The following is a 7,297-nucleotide window of genomic DNA, read 5'->3' on the forward strand; positions in this document are numbered from 1 at the left end:
GGCTCTTAAACTCAATCCCCGTTAATAAATGCTAACACACTACAGGCTTTCTTCACGGCTCTATCCACTTAGGTGGCAACTTTCAGAGATCTATTGACATGAACTCAGAGATCTCTCTGCTCCTCCACAATCTTCAGAACCCTGCCGTTAACCCTGTAATCTGTATTCAAATTTGTCCTACCAAAAAGAATCACCTCACACTTATCAGGGTTAAACTCCACTTTTCAGCCCAGCATCGCATCCTATCAATGTCTCTTTGCAGCCTACAACAGCCCTCCACATTATCCAATTCTCCACCAATCTCGGTATCATCAGCAAATTTACTAACCCAACCTTCAACTCCATCATCCAAGTTATTGATGAAAATCACAAATAGCAGAGGACCCAACACTGATCCCTGTGGTACACCGCTGGTGACTGGGTTCCAGGATGAAAATGTACTATCTACCACCACCCTCTGTCTTCAATGTGATAGCTAGTTACTGATCCAATCGGCCAAATTTCCCTCTATGCCATGCCTTCTTACTTTCTGCATGAGCCGACCATGGAGCACCTTATCAAACGCCTTACTAAAATCCATGTATACGACATCAACTGCTCTACCTTCGTCTATGTACTTAGATACCTCCTCAAAGAATACAATCAAACTTGTGAGGCAAGACTTACCCCTCACAAATCCGTGCTGACTATCCTGGATTAAGCTGTATCTTTCCAAATGATCATAAATCCTATCCCTCAGGACTCTTTCCAATAATTTACCTATGACCGAAGTGAGACTAACCGGCCTATAATTCCCAGGGTTATACCTATTCCCTTTCTTGAACAAGGGGACAACATTCGCCTCTCTCCAGTCTTCTGGCACTATTCCTGTAGACAGTGAGGTCTTAAAGATCAAAGCCAAAGGCTCTGCAATCTCATCCCTCACCTCCCAAAGAATCATAGGATATATCCCATCAGGCCCAGGGGACTTATCTATCCTCAGGCTTCTCCAAATTTCTAACACAGCTTCCTTCCGAATATCTACCTCCTCCAACCTACCAGCCTGAATCGCACTATCCTCCTCAACAACATGGCCCCTCTCCTTTGTGAACACTGAAGAAAATTATTCATTTAGGGCCTCTCCTATATCTTCAGACTCCATGCACACGGTCCCACTATTGTCCTTGACCGGCCCCGACTTCACCTTGGTCATTCTTTTATTCCTCACATAAAAAGTGTAAAAAGCCTTGGGGTTTTCCTTGATCCTACCCACCAAGGACTTCTCATGCCCCCTCCTAGCTCTCCTAAGCCCTTTTTTTAGCTCATTCCTAGCTTTCTTGTATCCCTCAAGTGCCCGAACTGAACTTTGTTTTCTCATCCTTACATAAGCCCCCTTTTTCCTCTTGACAAGACATTCAACCTCTTTTGTAAACCATGGTTCCCTCACTCGACCATTTCCTCCTTGCCTGACAGGGACATACATATCAAGGACACGCAGTATTTGCTCCATGAACAAGCTCCACATCTCAATTGTGCCTATCCCTGACAGTTCCTGGTTCCATCTTATGCTCCCCCATTCTTGCCTAATCGTATCGTAATTACCCATCCCCCAGTTATAAACCTTGCCCTGCCGCATCTTCCTATCCCTCTCCATTGCTACAGTGAAAGTCACCGAATTGTGGTCACGATCGCAAAAGTGCTCTCCCACAACCAAATCTAACACTTGGCCCGGTTCATTACCCAGTACCAAATCCAATGTGGCCCCGCCTCTTGACGGTCTATCCACATATTGTGTGAGGAAACCCTCCTGCACAAACTGGATAAAAACAGCCCCATCCAAACTATTCAAAGAACAAAGAAAAATTACAGCACAGGAACAGGCCCTTTGGCGCTCCAAGCCTGCGCCGATCCAGATCCTCTATCTAAAACTGTTGTCGATTTTATAAGGCTCTGTATCCCTCTGCTCCCTGCCCATTCATGTATCTGTCTAGATACATCGTAAATGACGCTATCGTGCCCGCCTCTACCACATCCGCCAGCAATGCGTTCCAGGCACCCACCACCCTCTGCGTAAAGAACTTTCCACACATATCACCCTTAAACTTTTCCCCTCTCACTTTGAACTCGTGACCCCTAGTAATTGAGTCCCCCACTCTAGGTCCATTCCCCTAGATTGAGTTTGCAAGTATAAATTCGCATTCACTTTAAGGACAACAGTACACGTGGACGTGTCTCCCCCAAGGCGTCCATACTTCCCTCTCCATTTTCCACAGGCAGCTAACTGCTGGACTTTCCAAATTCTCCCGCCCCGAATGCCTAGTTCAGTATGTAGACGACCTGCTTCTGCAAACCGATACCAGGGAAGAGCATGTGGCTCTGCTAGCCGAATTACTGACCCTGCTCCAGTCCATCGGATGCAAGGTTAACCTCAAAAAGGCACAGATATTGAGGGAAAAGGTACTTTATTTAGGCACCACGATTACACCCGGCAAACGTGACATTGAACAAAAATGAATTAACTCCATTGTGAACATGCCCCTGCTCCGTAACGTAAGTGCACTCCATTCATTCCTAGGTTTAGTGGAATACTGCAGAAATTATATAGATAGTTTTGCCACCAAGGCCACCCCACTCTCAGAGCTTCTGGAAACGAACACCCCATGGAATTGGCTTCCCCAGCACATGGGGGCGAGGGCGCGAGGGGGGCGATGGGGGCGAGGGGGCGAGGGGGGCGAGGGGGCGAGGGGGGCGAGGGGGCGAGGGGGGCGAGGGGGGCGAGGGGGGCGAGGGCGCGAGGGGGGCGAGGGGGGCGAGGGGGGCGAGGGCGCGAGGGGGGCGAGGGCGCGAGGGGGGCGAGGGCGCGAGGGGGGGCGAGGGCGCGAGGGGGGGCGAGGGCGCGAGGGGGGCGAGGGCGCGAGGGGGGCGAGGGCGCGAGGGGGGCGAGGGCGCGAGGGGGGCGAGGGCGCGAGGGGGGCGAGGGCGCGAGGGGGGCGAGGGCGCGAGGGGGGCGAGGGCGCGAGGGGGGCGAGGGCGCGAGGGGGGCGAGGGCGCGAGGGGGGCGAGGGGGGCGAGGGCGCGAGGGGGGCGAGCCGAGGGGCGAGGGCGCGAGGGGGGCGAGGGCGCGAGGGGGCGAGGGCGCGAGGGGGGGCGAGGGCGCGAGGGGGGCGAGGGCGCGAGGGGGGCGAGGGCGCGAGGGGGGCGAGGGCGCGAGGGGGGCGAGGGGCGCGAGGGGGGCGAGGGCGCGAGGGGGGCGAGGGCGCGAGGGGGGCGAGGGCGCGAGGGGGGCGAGGGCGCGATGGGGGCGAGGGCGCGATGGGGGCGAGGGCGCGATGGGGGCGAGGGCGCGATGGGGGCGAGGGCGCGATGGGGGCGAGGGCGCGATGGGGGCGAGGGCGCGATGGGGGCGAGGGGCGCGATGGGGGCGAGGGCGCGATGGGGGCGAGGGCGCGATGGGGGCGAGGGCGCGATGGGGGCGAGGGCGCGATGGGGGCGAGGGCGCGAGGGCGCGATGGGGGCGAGGGCGCGATGGGGGCGAGGGCGCGATGGGGGCGAGGGCGCGATGGGGGCGAGGGCGCGATGGGGGGCGAGGGCGCGATGGGGGCGAGGGCGCGATGGGGGCGAGGGCGCGATGGGGGCGAGGGCGCGATGGGGGCGAGGGCGCGATGGGGGCGAGGGCGCGATGGGGGCGAGGGCGCGATGGGGGCGAGGGCGCGATGGGGGCGAGGGCGCGATGGGGGCGAGGGCGCGATGGGGGCGAGGGCGCGATGGGGGCGAGGGCGCGATGGGGGCGAGGGCGCGATGGGGGCGAGGGCGCGATGGGGGGCGAGGGCGCGATGGGGGCGAGGGCGCGATGGGGGCGAGGGCGCGATGGGGGCGAGGGCGCGATGGGGGCGAGGGCGCGATGGGGGCGAGGGCGCGATGGGGGCGAGGGCGCGATGGGGGCGAGGGCGCGATGGGGGCGAGGGCGCGATGGGGGCGAGGGCGCGATGGGGGCGAGGGCGCGATGGGGGCGAGGGCGCGATGGGGGCGAGGGCGCGATGGGGGCGATGGGGGCGAGGGCGCGATGGGGGCGAGGGCGCGATGGGGGCGATGGGGGCGAGGGCGCGATGGGGGCGATGGGGGCGATGGGGGCGAGGGCGCGATGGGGGCGAGGGCGCGATGGGGGCGAGGGCGCGATGGGGGCGAGGGCGCGATGGGGGCGAGGGCGCGATGGGGGCGAGGGCGCGATGGGGGGCGAGGGCGCGATGGGGGCGAGGGCGCGATGGGGGCGAGGGCGCGATGGGGGGCGAGGGCGCGATGGGGGGCGAGGGCGCGATGGGGGCGAGGGCGCGATGGGGGCGAGGGCGCGATGGGGGCGAGGGCGCGATGGGGGCGAGGGCGCGATGGGGGCGAGGGCGCGATGGGGGCGAGGGCGCGATGGGGGCGAGGGCGCGATGGGGGCGAGGGCGCGATGGGGGCGAGGGCGCGATGGGGGCGAGGGGCGCGATGGGGGCGAGGGCGCGATGGGGGCGAGGGCGCGATGGGGGCGAGGGCGCGATGGGGGCGAGGGGCGCGATGGGGGCGAGGGCGCGATGGGGGCGAGGGCGCGATGGGGGCGAGGGCGCGATGGGGGCGAGGGCGCGATGGGGGCGAGGGCGCGATGGGGGCGAGGGCGCGATGGGGGCGAGGGCGCGATGGGGGCGAGGGCGCGATGGGGGCGAGGGCGCGATGGGGGCGAGGGCGCGATGGGGGCGAGGGCGCGATGGGGGCGAGGGCGCGATGGGGGGCGAGGGCGCGATGGGGGCGAGGGCGCGATGGGGGCGAGGGCGCGATGGGGGGCGAGGGCGCGATGGGGGCGAGGGCGCGATGGGGGCGAGGGCGCGATGGGGGCGAGGGCGCGATGGGGGCGAGGGCGCGATGGCGCGATGGGGGCGAGGGCGCGATGGGGGGCGAGGGCGCGATGGGGGCGAGGGCGCGATGGGGGCGAGGGCACGATGGGGGCGAGGGCACGATGGGGGCGAGGGGGCGAGGGCACGATGGGGGCGAGGGCACGATGGGGGCGAGGGCACGATGGGGGCGAGGGCGCGATGGGGGCGAGGGCGCGATGGGGGCGAGGGCGCGATGGGGGCGAGGGCGCGATGGGGGCGAGGGGCGCGATGGGGGCGAGGGCGCGATGGGGGCGAGGGCGCGATGGGGGCGAGGGCGCGATGGGGGCGAGGGCGCGATGGGGGCGAGGGCGCGATGGGGGCGAGGGCGCGATGGGGGCGAGGGGCGCGATGGGGGCGAGGGCGCGATGGGGGCGAGGGCACGATGGGGGCGAGGGCACGATGGGGGCGAGGGCGCGATGGGGGCGAGAGGGCGCGATGGGGGCGAGGGCACGATGGGGGCGAGGGCGCGATGGGGGCGAGGGCGCGATGGGGGCGAGGGCACGATGGGGGGCGAGGGCACGATGGGGGCGAGGGCACGATGGGGGCGAGGGCACGATGGGGGCGAGGGCACGATGGGGGCGAGGGCACGATGGGGGCGAGGGCACGATGGGGGCGAGGGCACGATGGGGGCGAGGGCACGATGGGGGCGAGGGCACGATGGGGGCGAGGGCACGATGGGGGCGAGGGCACGATGGGGGCGAGGGCACGATGGGGGCGAGGGCGCGATGGGGGCGAGGTGAGGGGATGGGATGAGGTGAGGGGTGGGGGGCGTGAGGCAGCAGTGTGTGATCGACGCTTTGGCCAGGTGAACAATGTGTTTTTATGTCTCGTCCCTTCACTGCTCACTCACTGTGTGCTGTCCGGCCGCTTGCTGGGCTGAGTGTTTCGCTCCGCTCTGTGTCTCCAACTCGGGCTCTCCTCACTCACTCTCCTGACTGAGTCCAAACCACCGGATACACCTCATCACGCTCAATACGGCCCGCGTCTTCACTCTGTGATGTCACCAGCCCCGCCCTCCGCCCGAACGTCATAACCGGTAGAACACTTGAAACCAGAGAGAGAGACAGAGAGAGGCCAGAGCGAGAGAGAAAGAAAGAGCAGAGTGAGCGAAAGTGAAAGGACGTAGCTAGCGGGGGGGGGGGGGGAAGGGGGGAGGGGAGGGGAGGGGGGGGGGGGGGAGGGGAGGGGGGGGGAGGGGAGGGGGGGAGGGAGGGGGGGGAGGGAGGGGGGGGAGGGGAGGGGGGGAGGGGAGGGGGGAGGGGGGGGAGGGGAGGGGGGGGGAGGGGGGGAGGGGAGGGAGGGGGGGGGGGAGGGAGGGGGAGGGGGAGGGGAGGGGGAGGGGAGGGGGAGGGGGAGGGGGAGGGGAGGGGGGAGGGGAGGGGAGGGGTGGGAGGGGAGGGGAGGGGGGAGGGGGGAGGGGAGGGGAGGGGGGGAGGGGGGGAGGGGAGGGGAGGGGGGGAGGGGAGGGGGGGAGGGGGGGGGGGGAGGGGGGGAGGGGAGGGGAGGGGGGGGGGAGGGGAGGGGGGGAGGGGGGAGGGAGGGGGGGGGAGGGGAGGGGGGGGGGGAGGGGAGGGGGGGGGGGGGGGGGAGGAGGGGGGGGGGGGGGAGGGGGGGAGGGAGGGGAGGGGGGGGGGGGAGGGGAGGGGAGGGGGAGGGGGGGAGGGGAGGGGGGGAGGGGAGGGGGGGGGGAGGGGGGGGGGGGGGGAGGGAGGGGGGGGGGGGGGAGGGGAGGGGGGGGGGGAGGGGGGGGGGGGGAGGGGGGGGAGGGGGGAGGGGGGGGGGAGGGGGGGGGAGGGGGGAGGGGGGGGGGGGGAGGGGGAGGGGGGGGGGGGGGAGGGGGAGGGGAGGGGGGGGAGGGAGGGGGGGGGGGGAGGGGGGGGGGGGGAGGGGGGGGGGGAGGGGGGGGGGGGGGGAGGGGGGGGAGGGAGGGGGGGGGGGGGAGGGGAGGGGGGGGAGGGGGGGAGGGGGGGGGGGGGGGGGGAGGGGGGGGAGGGGGGGGGGGGGGGGAGGGGAGGGGGGGGAGGGAGGGGGGGGGGGGGGAGGGGGGGGGAGGGAGGGGGGGGGGGGGGAGGGGGGGGTGGGGGGGGAGGGGGGAGGGGGGGGAGGGGGAGGGGGGGGAGGGGTGGGGGGGGGGGAGGGGGGGGGGGGGGGGGGAGGGGGGGGGGGGTGGGGGGGGGGAGGGGGGGGGGGGGAGGGGGGGAGGGGAGGGGGGGGTGGGGAGGGGGGGGGGGGGGAGGGGAGGGGGGGGGAGGGGGGGGGGGGGGGGGAGGGTGGGGGGGGGGGGGGGTGGGGTGGGGGGGAGGGTGGGGGGGAGGGGTGGGGGGGGGGGTGGGTGGGGGGGGGGGGGTGGGGAGGGGGGGGGGTGGGGAGGGGGGGGGGGGGGGGGGGGGGAGGGGGGGGGGGGGGGTGGG

The 7,297-nt window shown here is 68.9% G+C and overlaps 1 protein-coding gene across 2 annotated transcripts in view; it reads right to left on the reverse strand.

The window, feature by feature from the left end:
- LOC140426728 (polyadenylate-binding protein-interacting protein 2-like) overlaps positions 1 to 5,891 on the reverse strand; it is a 251,899-nt gene extending 246,008 nt beyond the window's left edge. The window contains exon 1 of one of the 2 annotated variants that reach the window (XM_072511845.1): positions 5,737 to 5,891. The gene's annotated coding sequence lies outside the window, so the exon portion shown is untranslated. The remainder of the gene's footprint in view (positions 1 to 5,736) is intronic. The other variant, XM_072511846.1, reaches the window with a different exon arrangement.
- Positions 5,892 to 7,297: the final 1,406 nt, after the last annotated feature.

Source organism: Scyliorhinus torazame, chromosome 7 (genome assembly GCF_047496885.1).
Source record: "Scyliorhinus torazame isolate Kashiwa2021f chromosome 7, sScyTor2.1, whole genome shotgun sequence".
Classification (NCBI taxonomy): Eukaryota; Metazoa; Chordata; class Chondrichthyes; order Carcharhiniformes; family Scyliorhinidae; genus Scyliorhinus; species Scyliorhinus torazame.